Below are 22,153 nucleotides of genomic sequence, written 5' to 3'. Positions count from 1 at the left end.
CATTTTCTCTGAATTCTCCCTTTCTTCTCAGCCCAAATCTAGGTTGATGAGTCTTGATTTCTTTTGTAATCAGACCTCTGAGCTATAGTTTGTTTTGATTAATACAACTTCCTCTTCATTCTATCCTCTTTGTCAGATATTCCTCCTCTCCCTTTCCAAGTCCTTCCCATTTCCCTGCTTACTTTATTATACTCTCACTATTCTAATATTTTTTAATCTTCCCTTGTCTATCTCAAATAAAAGAGAGCTTGCTTCCTTTACCTTTCTCCATCTGAACCATTATGTTTGAATTACCCTCACCTTAGTACCCTGATTTAAAGAGATATTAAGTTATTCTTGCCCCCTATATCCACCATCTCTAGGATTTCTTTTTTTGTAATCCAAGTAGAGCTTTTCTCTCTTTGTCCACTCAAATACCCTTAGAAAAGGCATAACTCAGATGGATTAATAGTTTTTATTTTTTCCCTCTTTAAGAACATAAGCACCAGATGATAACCTAATGCTTTGAAATTATTTGCATTTGGTTACCTTTCTTAAGTTTCTTTTGTCCACTGAATTAACATTTCAAAGACTTCCCAACCCTGATTTTCTTAAGATGAATGCCTGAATATCACAAAATCTATTAAATTTTTTTCCCTTAGAATTAGGCTACATTTTGTGTATTATGTTATTTTGGGGTAAAACTTATATCCTTTTGCTTTTTTATTACGATTGCACATTTCCATTTAATGTCTCATTGATGGTCAGTCGTACTCCATGAATCTGACCATAATTTGTTGGAAAATCATCACTCTCCTCCTGAACATAAGAATTATTCTTTTTTTCATATAGGAAGCTCTGCGGGAAGCTTAGCAATCACATTTTTGGTGAGTTAAACTTAGAGTACCTGGCTGGTGGTACCCTGAGAATTCTATCAGGCTACACTTTGTCATCTACTGATTCTACTTCTGGTCAATTTTGTTTTATTATTTCCTGAGATATGAAATTAATTCATTTTGTTTCATCACATTTTGTCTTTGGAAACCTGTGGTGCTTTGAGTCTCTCTTCAAGCCACATTTTCCAAATTGCTGATTGGAACTATAATGTTTCTTCTTCCATTTTAAAAAAATTTTTGATTCTACCTCTAAATGCTTTTTGTGTGTTATTGAATCTATATCCAACATTTTTTTTCATTTCAGTTAAGGCTTTTTAACTTATGTTGTAATTCATCAATTTTCTTTTCAAATTTTTGATTGAGTTGAAGTCTCTTTTGATCACTTTTTGCAGTTCTTTTTATTAAGCCTTCTAGGCACTACATGGAGCCTTCTTTGATCTCATCAGTTAATAGAGATTCGCCTACCAAATAAATGAATTTCCTTTTGTTTATTTTATGTATCCTTTTGTGCTGTATATTGTTATATCTGAACATGTTATTTCCCCTAACAGAATGCAAGTCTTGGAAGCTTTGGATTGTATCACTTTTTTTCTTTGTGTCTAACACAAGTGAAGTATAGCATTTGTGACTGATTGATATAATTTGAGGTTCTGAGTTGTCTCCAAACCCTCTCCCATTACTTGAGGGGGTAATATAATATCAATTTTACATGTGAAGTCATATAAAACTTTTCCCCCATACTAACCATGTCACAAAAGAAAACAGATGCAAAAAAAAAAAACTCAAGAAAAATAGAGTGAAAAAAGTATGCTTTCATCTTTTTAAAAAAGGATACAATGACTGCTTTGTCTTAGCGTTATTATTGCTAATCCTTCATCCCTGTCTGGTTTGTACTGATTAGCCAAGAATAAGAAAACTAAAAAATGAAAACTTGTGACAAATAAGCATAATTAATCAAAAACAAATTCATACAATGAGACTGTCCAAAAAAAGAAAAAGCATGTGTCTTCACCTTGTGCTTTATCACTGATCTTCTGGAGATATGATTAGTCAATGTTTCAATATAGTTATTAACTCTTTCAAACTTGTTTTCCTTTCTAGCTTTGTCCTTGTATAAAGTCTTCTCCTAGCTCTGATGACTTCACTCTGTCAATTCATATGTGACAAGATTCTCTATGATATTATTTTTCATCACTCATTATAGTTAAATAACATTCCATTACATTTATATAGATTTTGCTTAACTATTCCACAATTTTCAAAATGGGAATTTAAGCCACCCATTTGGATTCTAATTATTTATTTTTTTCTTCCCTTTTACTCCATGCTTCAGGAGCAGGAAGTTTGTTTTACTCAAGATTATTCCTTACACACTATTTTCCTCAGTCTTAATAATTATAGCTAGAATTTGTATAGTATATTAAAGTTTGCAAAATACTTTATAAATATGCTCTCATTTCATTTTCACAGCACCCTTGGGAGATGACTATTATTACTGCCAATTTAGAGGTGAGAAAACTGAGTCAGACACAAGTTAAATTATTTATTCAAGGTCACACAGCTAGCCAGTGTTTGATACTATATTTGATTTCAAGTCTCCCTGACTTCCAGTCCATTACTCAATCCACTGTGTCATCTAACTGCCTCTTAGTGAACTTTGTTCCCTATTCCTGCTTATTTTCCTATTGAGTTTTAGGTGTGAGTCACAAGAAAATGTGGCAAGTCCTCAAAGAGATGAGAGTACCAGATCATCTTAGTTGTCTCCTAAGGAACCCGTATGCAGGTCAAGAAGCAACATTTACAACCAAAAATTAAGCAAATGTTTGGTTTAAGATTGGGAAAGGAATATGACAAGATTGTATGTTGTCACCTTATTTATTTACGTTATCTGCAGAGTTCATCATGGGAAATGCTGGATGCCGGGCTGGGCTAGATGAATCAAAAGCCAAAATTTAGAATGGTGGGAAGAATATCATCAATTTAAAGATATGTAGGCAAGACTACTCTGATAGCAGAAAGTAAAGAAGATTTAAGAAGCTTCTTGTTGAGGGTGAAAGAGGAGAATGTAAAAGCCGGTTTGAAACTTACCATAAAAAACCCTAAGGTCATGGCAGCTGGTCCCATCGCTTCCTGGCAAATAGAGGGAGAAGAAATGGAACCAGTATCAGATTGTATATTCTTGTGCTCAAAGATAACTGCAGACAGTGATAGAAACCATGAAATTAAAAGATGCTTGCTTCTTGGAAGGAAAGCTATGGAAAATCTGGACAGGAAACTAAAAAGCAGACATCACCTTGTTGAGAAAGGTCCATATAGTCAAAACTATGTTCTTTATAGTAGCAATGTATGGCTGTGATAGCTGGAATATAAGGAAGACTAAGTACCATAGAATTGACACTTTCAAATTGTGATGCTGGAGAAGACTTTCGAGAGTCACTTGGGCAGCAAGGAGATGAAATCCATCAATACTTACATTAATTCAGAGTATTTGTTGGAAGTTCAAATACTCAGGTGAAAACTTGACTACTTTGGCCACACAATGAAAAGACAGGATTCATTGGAAAAGGCCCTATTGTTGGGAAAGTATTCAGGCAAAAGAAGGGGATGGCAGAGGATGAGATGGATAATTAGTGTCATAGAAGCAATGAAGATGAGCTTGGACAGACTTTAAGAGAGAGTGGATGATAGAAGGCCCTGGTGTGCTAAGATATATGGAGTAATGAAAGTAGGACACTACTGAACAACTGAACAATAAACATCCCAAACTTCCATATGTTTAACTTTCCTTTGTGTATTTCTTTTTTTTTTTTTTTGGAGGGGTGGGGAAGACAGGGCAATTGGGGTTAAGTGCTCCTTTGTGTATTTCATATAAGAATTAGGTTCATCTGTTGCTCACTCTTCTCACCCCTTCCTCCACATTTGCATATATTTTAAATTTTCATTAAGCCCTTTCTAAATTAATGTCTTCTTCCTTTTTTTTACCTTCCTTTATCTTTCTCTGTTAGAATCTTCAAAACAGAATCAACCCATACACACACATACACACACAAGGGCCTCTTTTTCTTATTTAACTCCCTCAATATCATTTGTAGATATTAAATTCTGAATAAAATGTTTCCACCACATCATCATACAATCTTATTCCAATTCCTTGAATAAACTTACCATTGTAGGTGTCCTCAGATTCTTGTGTTTGTATTTCAAAGTTCTTACTCAGCTCTGGCCTTTAATTGTAAATGCTTGAGAGTTCTCTATTTCATAAAAGTTTTCTCTTCTATTCCCCCTGCCTTTCCCATAATTCTAATTTGCAGGCTAAGTTATTCTTGGCTATAAGCCTATATATTTTACCTTTTAGAATGTTGTATTCCAAACTCTTCTCTCATACATGTGGAAACTGCCAGCTCTTGTATCATACTAACTATAATTTCTTGCTGCTATTTGAAATCCTTCTTTCTAGGTGCTTGAAATGTTTTTATTTTCCTTTTTTGTTTTAGTGTTTTCCTTTGATTGGGAAATCTGGATTTTGTTTATGGCATTCTTGGGATTTTAATTTTAGGCTCCTTTATAAGAGATGATTGGTGTGTTATTTCTGTATTTACTTTGCCTTCTGCTTGTAATAAATCTGAATAGTTTTTATTTAGGTTTTTTTGAAATTTACTGTTCAGGATTTTTTTAATCATGACATTCAAGTGGCCCATTTATTCTTAAATTATTTTTCAACCTATTTTCCAGGACATTTTTTTAAAATATCAAACATCTTTCACATTCTTCTCATTTTTCAGTGCTTTGATTGTATCCTAATAATTCATCCTCTCTTATGAGTCATTGATACCTGTTTGGTATACTCTAGTTTTCATGGATTAGATTTCCTGATCAAAGTTTACCATTACTTCTTCTAAGGTACATATCCTTTTTTACAATTCTTTTCTCAAGACTTTTTAATTTCATTGTTAATGTTTTAACTTACATTTTTCTAGGTATTTTTTTTCTTTGAGTCTGGGCTTGCAGTTGTAATAGAGTTAGATTAACAATAATGTTAAATAGTAGATAGCATATTATTTGATTTATTGATCTACCCAACTTTAGTTCCTGAATTGAGGCTTTGTGTCAGCATTAGGCCCTGTGCTCCACTGTGCTTTTTGGGTGGGATAGTAGGTTTTATTTATTTTTGCCCTCAGTCTCTTTGGGTTTTTGTACTGACCTCTACCTCCTAGGTTGAATCTCCTAAATCATTGAGTCTCAGAGTCATGAGTTCTCAGTGCTCTCTTTGTCATCTCAGGACAGAGTAATAAGGACGTCAGATCCACTGATTTTAGACTATCTTGTTCTAAATACCGAGGCTGGTCCAGTCACCACTGTGCTGGTTACTGCCCACTGCTTCCAAAGCTTCCAATATCCCTAGTTTGGGGATTTCTGGCTGAATTGGGGATTTCTCGAAGGAGCTCTTCCCTCTTACTTCCTCCTGAAATCAAGGTTTTCTAGGCTCCTTGTCCAACTCTCGTCAGTGGGAGAAGTGCTGATACTGGTTTTACTCGCAGAAAAGGCTAAACTTTTCTATAGATCTCAGATGGAAGAAATCATAGTTTCTCATTGTATTTCTTAACCAGTATTTGTCTCAAGTGAATTTAATGGAATAGTTATATAGGAGCTGAGTGGCCTGCCTCCTGTTCACGTGGCTTTCTTAGGAAATTTGTTGATGAAGGACACCTGGATTTTTTCATAAGGCCTTATTCAGTCATTTTACTGGATTAAAATCCATTCCTCTCATGTATGTATATGTGTTGGTTTATCAAAGTGAGATGGGAAATAGGAGAAAGTTATAAAACTGGCTAGGAAATTCCATTGATATCAAAGTAAACCAAATGAGTAGGTAGAAGAAAATCTATAGCCTTGAAGATTTTGAGAGAGAAAAAATTGGCAGCATAATTATATATAATCTAAGAAGATTAATAAAGTATATCTAAAACATCATTCAACAAAATGCTTGAAAATATGGGTACAATGCAATTGATTACTAGTTGAACTTATGTGTTTTATTACATTGCTATTTTAGACAGTTCTGGGGACTTCTAAACTCACTATATTTTTAGATCAATTGCAGCAAATCTAAAGTTCAAACTAACAGACTAATGTATAAGTTATATTTATATAGTATTTTATAGTTTTTCTTGTAATTTGATATTTATTCTTCCCCAGTTACACGTAAAAACAATTTTAACAGTTTTTAAAATTTTAAGTTCCAAATCCTCTCCCTCCCCACACCCCCCCTCCCACTGAGAAGTCAAGGAAGTCGATATAGGTTATATATATGTAGTCATTATTTCCATAATAGTCATGTAAAAGAAAACATGGACAAAAACACTCAAGAAAAATAAAGCAAAACAAGTATGATTCAGTCTGTATTCAGACACCAACAGTTCTTTTTTCTAGGGATGGATAGGATTTTTCATCTCAAGTTCTTCAGAATTGTCTTAGATCATTATATTTCTAAGAATAGCTGTCATTCACAATTGATCACTTACAATATTGCTGTTAATTTGTACATAGTACATTTCACTTTGCATCAGCCCATGCAAGTCTTTCCAGGTTTGTCTGAGAGCATTCTGCTCCTTATTTCTTATAATACACTAGTATTCCATCATAATTACACAACACAACTTGTTCAGCCATTTCCCAATTGATGGACATCCCCTCAATTTCTAATTCTTTGTCCCAAGAAAAGAGCTGCTATGAATATTTTTGTACATATAGGTCCTTTTTCCTTTTTGCTTTTCATCTCCTTTGGGATATAGAGCTAGTAGTGGTATTGTTAGGTCAAATGTTTTATATAAAGGCATGGTTTTATAGCCCTTTGGGCATAGTTCCAAAGTGGTCTATAGAATGGTTCACAACTCAACCAACAGTGCGTTGATGTCTCATTTTTTCCTATAACCCCTCCAACACTTGTCATTTACCTTTTCTCTCCTATTAGCCAGTCTAATAAGTAGTAGGTACCTCAGAATTGTTTTAATTTGCATTTCTCCAACCAATTGTGAGTTAGAATAATTTTCAGATGGTTATAGATAACTTTGATTACTTCATCTGAAAACTTATCATATCTTTTGACCAATTCTCAATTGGGGAATGGCTCTTATAATTATAAACTTGACAAAGTTCTCTATATGTTTGAAAAAACGAGGCCTTTATCAGAGAAAATTGCTTCAATTTTTTTCACAGTTATTATTGCTAACTGTATTTTCCTCCATTCTCCCCCCCCATTTATTCTATTCTCTCTCTCCTTTCACTGTCCCTACTCAAAAGTGCTTTTCTTCTGACAACCCCCACCCCCAAATGCCCTCCTTTTTATCATCCCTACTTTATAGCTTGCAAAGTACTTTTCCATGCATTCTGAAAAAAATCTCTGTGTTAAATATTAATTATATCGCAGTTGAGGACAGTGAAATCAAATGGTTTGTGTCCTTGGAGTCAAAATTTTTGAAAATGATAGAGCTAGGACTTAAACATAGACTTTTTGGATGTAAGCCCCATGCTCTTTCTCTTGTACCATTTTGTCTCTCTAAAAGCCACAGAAAATTAAGGTAGAAATAGGTCAGTAAAAGTTAAGAAGAGAGACTTCTGGGAGCCAAATGGTGCAGTAAGTAGCAAATCGCTGCAACTCTCCTATATTTACCTCCTATAAATATAGAATAGTACCCCAAAACAAATCCTGTAACAGCAGAACCAGGAAAAAAGACATGGTGAAACAATCTTGTAGCCCAAGAAACTTGGAAGATCAACAAGAAAGGTCCATCTAAGTCAGGTAAAAGGGTCACTCATTCTAGGCCAGGAAGCATTCCAGCAAACCAGTAGCAAGCCCCACCTCAGCAAACAAGTGGGAGATTCTGAGCCCCAGTGTGGTGGAGCAGGCAAACACCAACATTGGTAGCTCCCATGTGCCTTAGAAGAGCCAGCATGAGCAGAAAATAGGCCAGACCTCCTTGTGCTTCAGTGTAGACCTGGGTAAATAGGCATCCTCCAGCAGTCAGACCTCCACATGCTTCAGCACAGCCCTGGGCCAGCAAGCATCCTCCAGAGGCCAGACCTCCACGTGCTTCAGTGAAGCTCTGGTAAATGCAGAAATACCCCCACTGGGCTTTAGCACATGTCAGACACCACCACTGGGATCCCAGCCCAGCGCCAAGTTAGCTGTCAGATTCCTAGGGTCTCCATCAGCACCAGCCAACCCTCCCCCCACACCCTCAGTACAGCACCAGACATGAGGGTTCCTTGGGGTCTTCAGGGAAACATCAGTGCAGTGCCAGGTAAACAGGACAAGAAGCGTGAGGAACTGTCCCTTTCTACCCGGGTGCAGAGATCAAATTTAAAAGAAAGGAAAAAGGCCAAAGTGGGGAGGGAGGAGATGGGTAATAAACAACAACAACAACAAAAGAATCTGACCACAGAAAGTTATTATGGTAACAGGGAAGATCAAGAAATAAAGTCAGAAGAGAGCAAGAATGTCTAAATACCTATGGGCCAAATCCCCTCCAAAAATGGGAAGTGGTCTCAAGCCCAGAAAGTACTCATGAAAGTCATCAAAAAGGAGCTTTAAAATCATATAAGAGAAATAGAAGAAAAAATGGGAAAAGAAATGAGAGTGATGCAAGAGAATTATGAAAAAAAAAAAGTCAACAGGTTAGAAAACTGCTTAAAAAGTAGTACTGGCCAAATGCAACAGGAGATACAAAAATCCACTAAAGAAAACAACTCCTTAAAGAGTACACTTGGCCAAATGGAAAAGAAAGTACAAAAGCTAATTGAGGAAAACAATACCTTAAAAGTTAAAATTGGGCAAGTGGAAGCCAATGACTCTATAAGATATCAAGAATCAATCAAAGAAATTCAAAAGAATAAAAAAATAGAAGAAAATGTAAAATACCTCATGGCAAAAACAACTGACCTGGAAAATAGATCCAGGAGAGATAATGTCAGAATCATTGGACTACCTGAATGTCATAATCAGAAGGAGGACCTCGACAGCATCTTTCAAGAAATTATCAAGAACAGCTGTCCACGTGTCCTAGAATCAGAGGGCAAACTAGGCATTGAAAGAATCCACCAATCACCTCAAGAAAGAGATTCCAAAATAAAACCTCCAAGGAACTTTATAACCAAATTTCAGAACTATCAAGTGAGGAAAAATACAGCAAGTGGCCAGAAAGAAACAATTCAAATATTGGGAAGTTTCTTCTACAGTATTTTCTCATGAGATTTATTCTTTTCATCTGGCTTACTATTGTTCCTTTTTAACTCACCACAGAAATTGTTGCAAGCTCTTATGTGTCCATCTCAGGAGACTTGCAATATAGTAAGAATGTGATAAACGGTGAATGGTTAGCAACACTCTTTGGGATAACCCTATCTTATAATTTGATATGAAATAGGGTTCATCCTGTTCATTTTTATGAAACCACTAATGCAGTGCATGTGTTATTTTCTATAACAGACTGAAGAGACATTCACATGGTAAATTTCTACCAGTATATTAAATACTTCTGGTTTGGTATGGCTTGCTTATGCCAGGAATCTATATTCTGACAGAATATTGACATTCTTCTTGGACTATGAACATATCACTGAGAGCATCCTTACAAAATACAAAGATCTGATCATTTCTTATCATTTTGAGTCACTGTTGTAGGTCTTTCCTTGGGAGGGCTTCACTGTAGCACCTTGATACATCACTTTTGCCTCCCTCAGTCAACATATGTACCTCTATAAAGTAGTCTATGACCTTTTTCCTCATATGTTCATTTTCTTAGAACAGTTCGTCATACACATAGGGTGACTCACAAGTGATTGTGAGTCTTTAGACTTTGCAATACCTGGCACATATTGAGATAAAGGTTTTGCTGAGGAATAGTAATAGATTAACACCTGTGTCCTGATTTCTTATTATGTTCTCCACAATCAGTATTTATTGAATATCCACAGGGTGCATTTTGAAGTTTTAGGAGTTTGAGTGAGTAAAACTAATCTAATAAAAGTGGACTTGTTACTCACCTCAGTTTCATTACATTGAAGATGGGAGATAACATACATAATTCACTCTCATCTCTAATTTGTACTTGACTACTTCCAGTGACAAGAAGCTCACTAAATCACCATTCCAATTAGCTTTAATTGATAGAAGGTGATTCCTTATGTTGAGAAGAAATCTGCCTCCCTATACCTTCCAACCAAATATCTCAAGACATAGAATCATTGAATCATAGAATTTAATAATTAAAATGAACTATGATCCAATCTGTGACCTCCAACTTCACTGATTATGTGTTCATCAAACTTTCAGATAATACAAAAATAAGAGGGATTACTAGCATGATAGAATTAGAATTCTGAACAATCTTTATGAGCTAGAAATTTGAGCCAAGTCCAATAAGATAAAAATAAGTACATTGTAAATTAATTAACCATATAAATATATTTTACTTTAATGTACAAACTGGTCATGCTAACTTTTTTTCTCTTAAAATATCTACTACAAGGAAAGCCCTGATGGATAGAGAGGAAAAGAGATATATGTAGCAATGAACAGGTAAAACCAGAGACCATCAATAAAAAGGTGAAAATGGAAAAAACACATATTTCAAATAAGTTATTTTTTAACAGAAAAAAAATATTGGTGACATTTCTTTTTACATTTTGGTCATTTCTGGAAACATCCACCCATCTTTCTACCCATCTGAATTAAATCCTGCCTTGTAACAAAGAAAAAAATTCAGCAAAACACCTGATGTGGTGATCATTAATGACATTCTGAAGTAGTAGTCTCCTGTTTCTTTGCTATGTTTCATAATCTCTTCTCTAGGATTATTATTGACCTTTTGATTTCTTAGAGTTTAGATGCTTTTTCACTTGCATTGTGGTAGTCATTGTATATGGTGTTCTTTTTGTTCTGTTCATTTCAGTTTCCATCAGTTCATATAAATCATTTAATATTTCTCTGAAATCCACATGTTTCAAATTAAAAAATAAGATTTCATCTATGCAATGTGATTTTTTCAGCCATCTCTGCAGTTGATGAATAGGTACCTAGCTTTGCTGTTCTTTTATATGTTGGGCCTTTTTTTCTTTCCTTCTTTTCTTCCCTCTTTCCTTCTTTCTTTCCCCCTTTCTTGTGGTCATTATAAATTAAAATTTCTTAGAAAACTTCATCTTCATTGACCACTTATCCACTGGGAAATGGTTCTAAGTCTTGCTATTTTTTATTTTCCAATATATTTTGAATGTCAGGATTTTATTAGTGGTACTTAAAGCAAAAATTTCTTATCACTTTATTTTTATTCTAACTTCCATTTCATTTGTGCAAAAGTTTTTCAGATGAACATATTTGAAAAAAATCTGCATTTTAAATTATTGCCTTTTTCACGATTTGCTTAAATTTTTTCTAATAATCATAGATGTTAAATATACTTTGTCCAAGTCTTATCTAATTTGTTTTAATGACATGATCTTCTATATTCATGCAAAGTGCCTATTTTGATTTTATTATAATATGTCGTATAAGGTTATGCCTCAACCTAAGTTCTCTTAAATTGTTTTCCATTTCCCCCCAAAGTGTTTGTCTATTAAGAAATTTATCCCCTAGTAACTCATATTCTTCACTTTATCAAATGCTAGATTGTAGTTTTTTCTCCTTCTTATTCATATAATCTGTGTCACTAACTTACTTTCTAGTTTTTGACCAATACTCAATAGTTTAGATGATTACTGCTTTATAGTAAGTGCTCTTCCCCCAACCATTTTTCTCTTGAGATTCTAGATATTTTATACTTTCAAAGGAATTTTGTTACTTTTTTATAGTTCTGTAAAGTTTTACCTTGATAGTTTGGTTAGTAAATCATTAAATATTTTTAAAAGTTAGGTGGCATCATTTTTAAAAAAATATTAAAATAGCTCACCATAATCATTGATTATCTCTCCACTTATTTATATTTGTATATATCGTAGAGTACATAGATACACTTGTGTGTACCTTTCTATGTTAACTCCAAGATATTTTTGGAATTTCTCCTATTATCATTTCAGTTTTTATCAGTACTGTACATGGTATATTGTTGATTTTCCCTGGCTGTACTTCATATTTTTAAACTTTACTGAAGCTATCAATCATCTTAGCAGGTTCAATCACACTTTAAGCTTTTCTATGCCTTCTGTAAATAGGGATAAGTTTATCTCATCTTTGATGTTTGTACCTTTAAGTGTTTTCAATTGTCTTATTGTTAGAGTTCACATTTCTAGAACAATAGCAACATATATTGATGTCACTATTTAGCTGTTACAAGATGTGATATTTCATTTGAAAATATTTATTTCTCACATTATTATTTCATCCATGAAAGTCCTACTCTGTGTCCCACCATGTTATGGTGGAAACCCTGCCTCTTGATGGCTAAGCTGGCATAGTATAATCTTTATCAAGTTCTACCAAGCTGGGAAAGCTTTAAGTATAAGTTCAGGGATGGATTGTGTCTGTAATATAATGACCAATAAATATGAGAATGATCATCAGCAGAGGGCCGTTTAGATTGTGGATTTTCTGAACTATTCATGAAACAAATAAAAATATAAAATGGTTTCCAAAGGATCTCAGAAACAAAATTTCATGGAACTCTTGGCAGTTTCATTCTATAACTATTGCAAATACAGACTATCAGGTAGATGATTGCAATATAAATCCAGAATCTGTTACATAGGATGAATATGTGGGGAAATTAAACACAGACACATATCTATGTGTGCTTGTATGTATTTAAAAGCTGACAAACCATTTGTTTTGTGAAGTTTTTAAAAGACAATCCAAATTGAGTAAACATAGGGATCATAGGATCAAAGATTGAGACTGGGAAGGGAAAAGGGTAAAAGGAAAATACACTTTAGGAAAGGGACATTATGACCAAATATTGCTGACATGCAAGAATAGATTGGGGATGTGGGTTGGGAAGTAAGATTTGGTATACTTATCCAAGACAACATTATTAGCAAATATTGCTTAAAAAATGTTTAAAGTCATATATATATGTGTGACACAGGGTGAGCTGAAGATGAAGGGAAGATATCTAAAAGAAATAAAATGAAATTAAGGGATGAGAGAGCATCATACTGAGAGAGGGAGATAGGGAGAGATAGAATGGGGTGGATTATCTCACATAAAGGTGGCAAGAGGAAGCAGTTCTGTAGGAGGAGGGGAGAGGGCAGGTGAGGGGGGAATGAGTGAACCTTGCTCTCATCAGATTTGGCCTGAGGAGGGAATACCATACATACTCAGTTGTGTATCTTACCCCACAGGAAAGAAGAGGGAGGAAGAAAAAAAAAATAAAAGGGGGGGGATGATGGAGGGGAGGGCAGATGGGGGTGAAGGTAATCAAAAACAAACACTTTGGAAAGGGGACAGGGTCAAGGGAGAAAATTCAATAAAGCGGGATGGGTTGGGAAGGAGCAAAATGTAGTTAGTCTTTCACAACATGAGTATTATGGAAGGGTTATACATAATGATACACATGTGGCCTAGGTTGAATTGCTCGACTTCTTAGGGAGGGTGGGTGGGAAGGGAAGAGGGGAGAGAATTTGGAACTCAAAGTTTTAAAATCAGATGTTCAAAAACAAACAAAAAAAAGTTTTTGCATGCAATTAAAAAATAAGATACACAGGCAATGGGGCGTAGAAATTTATTTTGCCCTACAAGAAAGGAAGGGGAAAGGAGATGAGAGGGGAGGGGGTTGATAGAGGGGAGGGCTGACTGGGGAACAGGGCAACCAGAATATACACCATCTTGGAGTGGGGGGGAGGGTAGAAATGGGGAGAAAATTTGTAATTCAAACTATTGTGAAAATCAATGCTGAAAACCAAATATGTTAAATAAATAAATTTAAATTAAAAAAAAATGTTTAAAGTCCCATCAGATTACAGTAACTCATCCAAGATATCTTTCATCACTATCAATTTGTATTTAGACCAGGAATGCAAGGATGGTTCAATATTAGGAAAAGCAATGAAAATAATTAATCATATTAAAAATAAATACATTTAAGTCACAATTATCTTGAAAGATACAGAAAATCAAAATATAGCACTCATTTATGATGAAAAACCCTGCAGCATATAAGCAGTAAGGGATCTTTAAAAAATTTCACAAAAAATAAATCTCCAAACAAGAGCCTGTATTATATACAAAGGGATACATTAAAAGTTTTCCCAATAAATATAGGAATAAAGCAATGAGGCCTATTCTCCCATTATTTGATATAGTTCTAAAACTGAAAAGACTTATAGGTAGGCAAAGAGGAGATGAAACTATCCCATTTGCTCATGACAAAGCAGATCATATGCTTTTCCCAGCTACCGAGAGAAGATGAATGCTTAGTCAAATAAAGGGTAGAAGCATATCATAGATATTATAGATAACTTTGATTACATAAAACTGAAATGATTCCACAAATCAAAATAAATTCTTCTAGAATAAGAAGGAAAGCTAGTGAATGAGAAAAATCCATATTGTATTTCTCATATCAGGGTTTGACATCTAATATCATATAGATGATAAACAAATAGGTAGATAGATATAACCAAAAGCCATTTCTCAATAGATAGCAGACAAAGGATATGAAACTTAAAACTGTTTTTGAAAGAAGAAATACAAACGATTTAATGGTCACGTGGAAGAATGCTAGAAATCACTATGAAGACAAGAAAGCCAAATCAAACAACTTTGAGGTTTTCAACTCATACCTAGAAAATTAGGAAAACTAAAGTTGGAACAATCAATATTAGAGAGATTTGGGGATGAGAGACACACTACTGTGGTGCTTGATGGAGCTGTGAATCCGTGTAACCAATTTGAAAAACATAATTGGAAAAAAATATCATGATAAGAAAGTCCCCATATATGCCAAATATTTATGGCAACACCTTTTGTAATAGCAAAGAATTAGAAACAAAGTGGATGTCCTTTGATTAGGGATTGGCCAAAGACTGGTACATGAATGACATGCATGGAAAGACTTATGTGCCCTAAAGTAAAATGAGGTAAAAAGAGCCAAGAAAGCATCTACACAAAGACTAAAACAATTTAAATGGAAAGAACAACCACAAAATAATAAAAAATGAATGTTGCACAACTGAAAAAAAATGTGGCTGCAAGAAGAGATATGATAAACATGACCAAAAGCCATTACTTAATAGACCAGTAGATAAAGGATATGAAAACAAAAATTGTTGTCAAAAGAAAAATTACAAACAATTTAACAGTCACATAGAAGAAGACAAAGCCAAATCAAAACAACCTTGAGGTTTTAAACTCATATCACTCCTCCTTAAAAGACCACAGGTGTGGTATATTGGAAATATTATTGCTGAGAGCCAATTTTTTTCCAGAAAATCTGGGGGTTAATGGATATAATGAGTACATCATAAAACATGAATATATTTTTATAAACAGAAAGAAAATTATGGATTAAAATAAGAGTGGTTTTAGAATGAGTTTTCTCTATATCATCATATTGTAAACTGCCAACAGCGGAGACCAAAATCAATGCAAAATTAGGAGACAAGATAAAAATTAGAAGAATTCTCTGCATGGAATTCTTAAGGTTTATCCCAACCATTTAAAGCATACTGTTAATTTTTGGAAATGAAATATTGATAAAAATATAAAAGTTACCACAACAAGCAGGTCAACAAAACCTAGAACCCACCCCCACCATGAAACACATGATCTTGTCAAATAGAAAGATATTGGTAGCTACCAACCTATGTAAAAATATTACAAAATCTTGATGAAAACATGAGAAATGAATAATTAGATTCCAAAGTGTGGCAACTAAATAATGGAGTGATTAGAGTGTCAGGCTTGAACTTAGGAAGGTTCTCCTTCCTGAGTTGAAATCTGGCCCCAGACACTTACCAGCTAAGTGACTCTGGGCAAATCACTTAAACCTGTTTGCCTCAGTTTCCTCATTTGTAAAATGAGCTGGAGAAGAAAATGGAAAACCACTCCAGTATCTTTGCCAAGCAGATCCCAAATGGGGTCACAGTCAGACACAATTGAAACAACTGATCTAAAACATTGACAAGACTTTAAAAATGTTTTTCTGCATTATTTTCAGCCACATAAATTAAATGTTGAGAATATATTACCCATTTTGTCTATAGTGTATTAATAATTTTTTGAAAGAAGCAGTTGATTTGCTGAACAAAGCATAATACAAAAGGCCCTCCTCAACTATGGGGTTTCACACACATATGTTAAAATGATAGAGAATTCTATAACAGCTGTGACCATGGACATAAGTTTATTCAATGATCCACTGAGTATTAGCATCAAGTGAGCCATAAAACATAGAGACATATGCTCACATAAAGTGTTCTCTAGTTCCATGAAGGATATCCTATACAGATAGCAAATGGAAAAGTAATCCCTTATCTATCTCCAGATGTTTCTGCTTGTAGGTGACACAGTGTAAAGTGAAGCAAGTCTTGAAAGGACTTAAGAAGGCCTTCTTATTGAGATTCATGGTCGTTCTTAAGCAACTGGCCTGGTAAACAAAACCTGAAAATATAGTGGATTAAATGCATATGTTGCCTGAATTACAACTAGCAATTAAATGAGCAGCCCATCCAGTTAGATAAAATCAATCAAACAATCAGCATTTATTAAGCACCTACTATGTTCCAGATACCTTTTAGGCACATGTCACACTCCCCAGTGGAAAACTCCATTATAACAAAGAAACAGGTAAGCAAAACTACCCTAGTCAGAGATCAGAGGGTAACAATGTATGCAACATTCCACACCCATAGTCTCCTATCTCTCTGCCTCTCTTCCAAAATCTTGTATAATTGGAGTAATTGTACCTTGAGTTATATTATTTTAATAATCTTAAATCTCCAACAAATGTCATTAACTAAAATTCTGATTACCAAAATTAATGTTTAAAATTCGTATAAAATATCTTTTCAAGTGTTTTCCTGGTTTTTATGTATGTTATTCAGTATGACTCCATCTCCTCAGTGTTTGAAAATGAAGTATCCTATATATTATTTTATCAAATGTTAAGAATATTTTCTAGAATTATTATCAATCAATCAATATTTAGTAAGGATCTTCACTATTCCCCTTGCTGTGCTAAACACCACTTAGTTTATGTACAAATGTATATTTTATACATACTTAATTTCCTTAATAAAGCATATTTGGGAATCAACATCCTTCAGATTTGACTACAAGTACTTTGGGTTATAGTAGAATAATACAGATAGAACTGGAAGGATCTTAGAGATCATCAAGGATGACTTCCTCACTTTACAGATGAAGAAACTGGAACTTGAAAATGTTACATGATTTGCTCAAGGTCAGATAGAAAGTGGTAGAACCAGGATTTGAATCCCAGTCCTAAGAGTTCAAATCCAGAGCCCTTTAAGCCCTATTCAACAATCAGATATAGGCAATCTTTGTTTTTTTTCAAGAGAATACAGCAGAATGTGTTTCTGCTTATTTTTAAAGACTTTCTCTTTTTTAATTTTTTAACTTAATAACATTTTTTTCAATTATGTGTAAGGATAGTTTTCAACATTCATTTTTGTAAGATTTTGAGTTCCACATTTTTCTCCTTCCTTCCCTTCCCTCCCCAAGAATATACTTCCACATTAGTCACGTTGTGAAAGAAGAATCAGAACAAAAGGGAAAAACCATGAGAAAGAAAAAATATAAAACAAACAACAAAAAAGTGAAAATAATATGCTTCGATCTGCATTCAGACTCCACAGTTCTTTCACTGGATGTGGTTAGCATTTTCTGTCACTATCTTTTGGAATTGTCCTGCATCATTGCATTGCCAAGAAGAGCCAAGTCTATCACAGGTAATCATCACACAATATTGCTGTTGTGTACAATATTCTCCTGATTCTGCTCACTTCACTCAGCATCAGTTCATGTAAGTCTTTCCAGGTTCTTCTGAAATCCACCTGTTCATCATTTCCCACAGGACAATAGTATTCCATCACATTCATACACCACAACTTGTTCAGCCATTCCCCAATTGATAGGAATCCCCTCAATTTCTAATTATTTGCCACCACAAAAAGGTTGCTATAAATGCTTTTATGCAGGTGGGCCTTTTCCCCTTTTTAATGATCTCTTTGCGATACAGACCTAGTGGTGGTATTGCTGCATCAAAGGGCATGCACAATTTTATAGCCCTTTGGGCATAGTTCCAAATTGCTTTCCAAAATGGTTGAATGAATGGTTCACCAACAATGTATTACTGTTCCAATTTTTCCACATCTTCTCCAACATTTACCATTTTCCTTTTCTCTCATATTAGCCAATCTGACAGGTGTGAGGTGGTACCTCAAAGTTGTTTTAATTTGCATTTCTGTAATCAATAATGATTCAGAAAATTTTTATTGTAATTATAGATAGCTTTAATTTCTTCATTTGAAAGCTACCTGTTCATATTATTTAACCATTTATCAACTGGGGAATGACTTGTATTCTTATAGATTTAACTCAGTTCTCCACATATTTTAGAAATAAGGCCTTTATCAAAAACACTGGCTGTAAAAATTGCTTCCCAGCTTTCTGCCTTCCTCCTAATTTTGGTTGTATTGGTTTTGCTTGTGAAAAAACTTTTTTAATTTAATGTAATCAAAATTATCCATTTTCCATTTCATAATGTTCTCTATCTCTTGTTTGGTCATAAATTCTTCCCTTCCCATAGATCTGACAGGTAAACCATTCCTTGTTCTACTAATTTGCATATGGTATCACTCTTTATATCTAAATCATGTACCTGTTTCAACCTTATCTTGGTATAGGGTCAACCTTTGATTTAAAAAATATATAAGGTGTGATTAGCTAGTCTATCATCTAATACCTATGTACAAACTTTGTGTCCAATTTTTCTATAATTATTATTTTTCTACATATGTAAGCCATACAAATACAGAGGATGTCCTGGGACTTCGAGGGTAGTGCTAGGTTTGAGGCACAAAGGTCTGGGAACACAATATGCTTTTGACAATAGCTGTGAAAATATGGCCAAGTCATCCTCTGTGGGTCTCATTTGCATGATGTGGATAAAGATCCTTGCAGTTGCTATTCTACATAGTAGCTGAGAGGCTAAAATGAGAAAACAATAACAATACTAAGGCTTAAAACTGCACTAAGACTTTTGTAATAACCTATAAAGCTATCATTTATTACTTCATGTATTTATTTTCAAAAGACAAAACTTAGACCCAGATATGTGATGTGATATGTAGAAGGTCACAGGGCTAGTTAATGTAAGAACCAGAACACCCAGGTATTTTGGCTTCAAATGAAGTGAATATGTCATTCTATCAGCCAGATAATGTTTCACCTGTAAGGAGCTACTAAACACATTCAAACTGAACTTTACTTGCCAGAGATATTTATTTGCTTGGATGAGGTTTGATGTAATTACTTCTAAAGAACATAAATCTTTTTAAAGTACATAATAAATTGTTACATATTTTAGAGGCAGTGAGGCATTAAGTGAGAGTTGTATTTGGATTCAGGAAGACTTGAATTCCAGTTCTGCCTCTAACCATCTCACCCTGGGCAAATCACTTGGCTTCTCTGTTAATTTAGTTTCTTCAGATTTGTTAACTAATTCACACAGGGTTTCCCAAAGTAGTGGCTCTCCATTTGGGAAATCATAATTCTTTGGCATATTCTCACTTGCCAATACAACTTTAATAAAGAAAACTAACTTTTATAATACTGATCTATTAGTATGTCAAAGCTCACTTACTATATGGATTTAAGGGAGAAAGGCTTCAATGTGTCATAAGAGCATATCCAGCACTACAAAAGTTTACACTAATAGGATCAGAGTCCCTTTCTTCAACCTTTACATAGTGTAGAGCAAGCTTAATTGTTAGTGTTCAATGACAAGTTTCTAGATGTCAGAACTATGGATGTCTGACTTGCAAGATAACTTGAACTTGGTATACGAAGAAACCATAGAATAAACCACCTAAATGATGATTCCCAGCACATTATTAGAAAATAAATCTCATTTTCATTTTTGTCTTGGTTAATAACCAAATCTAGGAAGGATCTGTGATTTAGTCAACATGAAAAATTACCAGTGTATAAATTTTCTGTCTCAATTTTCTCTCACAATAGAACTTGCACCTCCTCTGCACGTAGTAGGAGTGTCCTAGGCTGGTGAGATGTCTGAGCAACATAGATGGTAAGCGGCTTTTACAAGTTCACACAGGTAGTAAATGCCAGAGGTTGATTTTGGGTAGAGGTCTACCTCACTCTAAACGCATACCGAAAGATGTTTTTACCTCTTTGTCGATAGTCACTTACAAGCCAATCATCAATAACAACCATAAATAAGATCTGACGGCTGATATCCCACTCTCACATACAAAGATTGAGCTTTGACACATCATTCAGTTGCTGTATGTGTGAATACATCGGATGGATAGCACCCTTCCAAAGAATTTGAAATTTTAGATTTCTTTTTTAAGTGTGCATTTAAATTCTTAGAGAAGTCGCAACACCAGCATGGTGTTCTGTTTTAATGTTCTCTACAAATAAATGGAGGAAAGAAAAAAATGGAAAGCCTGAGCCCCATGATTGATTGGACATTTAAATAAATCCACTACAGATTGAGACAAATGCACCAAGTGTGTGTGTTTCAATCACCACATCGTCACACAATTGAATAAACACACATGTACAATGTGAGGCTTAATTGAGTGCAGCAAGTACATTTATTTTCGTTGACTGCACCATTGCATATCCTAGCAAATGCACTGTGTTCACTTTGGTGTAACTAAAGTTGTGCCCTGGCATACTCAGTCTCAAATCATACCCTGACCTCTGCTAGAGCAAAACTGCCTTTGTGTATAAATGATTTCAATGACATTTATCGTTGCTTCACCATATCTACTGAGGAGAAGGGAGGGGACTTGTATAAGGATATTACCCAGCTAGTCTGAAGTTTCCTTTAGTTGTGAGATATTTAAAGAGAGAGAAAATGATGTTAAGATCCTCCAGAAATTTTTCCTCAGAAAATGTCACCATGGTCACATTTTAGTTGCAACAAATGAGTACATTTATTCCTGAAGCATTTTTTTTGATGATATTGTATCTGGAACTTATGGCTACAACTTTTTTTCTGAATCATACACTAGGCTTGTTTTTGTCACCCTGCTCTGGATTTGTTTACACAGCTTCTATCAGTTTTTGTAGGCATTTTGTGAATGCATGCACATTTGAGGGTGAAATATGGACTATTTAGTCTGAAGACCAGAATGCAACTAGCTACATTCTTCCTTGCTTTCTTCATACTCGATTTACATGAGTGTTCCTATGTGGAAGTGCTGCCATATACAAATTTCAATGTGATTTTCATTAGTAACATCATGGAGAGTAGGAGGAGAAGCAACCACCAGAAAACTAAATAGTAGTACTTTGCTTTGCCATGTAAACTTACTAACATCTATTTCATTTCTCAGGTGTGATGGACCAGTAGTAAGGAATGTTTAGTAGCAGCTTACCAATGAGGACCATTCAAGTAATTTTCAGTTGTTGTTCAGCCATTTCATAGTCGTGTCTGACTCTTTGAGGTCCCATCTGGGGTTTTCTTGGCAAAGATACTGGAGTGGTTTGCCATTTCCTTCTCCAGCTCATTTTACAGATGAGGAGACTGTGGAAAACAGAGTTAAGTGACTTGCCCAAGTTCACCAAGCTAGTATGTATCTAGTGTCTAGTACGAGGCCAGATGTGAACTCAGGAAGATGACTGGCACTCAATCCACTGTGCAATTCTCTCGTGGATGTACATTAGGAGGGGGAACTTTTTTTTCAATCCTCATTTGTCTTTAGTAATTAGTTGCTTTTAGCTCATACTATACACATTCCCCTTTTTAAAGATGCTTCATTAGTCTGAGAATCTTTTCTATTCAGCTGAGTTTCATATCAATTAAGGAAAATTAAAACAGCAAAAGCCTTCCACCATATGGATATGTATTGTCAAACCTTCTTGACAGGTAGATGATGTGGAATGAACTAACTAATCAATTTAATTTTAAAAATAATATATTAGGGAAAATCAGTCACATTCATTATTGAATGTTGGGTAGGCTTTAACAGAAAAGAGGATTTGAATGTTAGCCTTAAACACTTAGCTTTATCTATATTACACCCTACATAACCAATTAAAAAGTAATAAGTTGAGTGAGTTGGCCAGTCATGAT

This window comes from Trichosurus vulpecula, chromosome 7 (assembly GCF_011100635.1).
Source record: "Trichosurus vulpecula isolate mTriVul1 chromosome 7, mTriVul1.pri, whole genome shotgun sequence".
Classification (NCBI taxonomy): Eukaryota; Metazoa; Chordata; class Mammalia; order Diprotodontia; family Phalangeridae; genus Trichosurus; species Trichosurus vulpecula.
The sequence above is the reverse complement of the archived record's forward strand: the minus strand, read 5'-3'. Positions refer to the sequence as shown.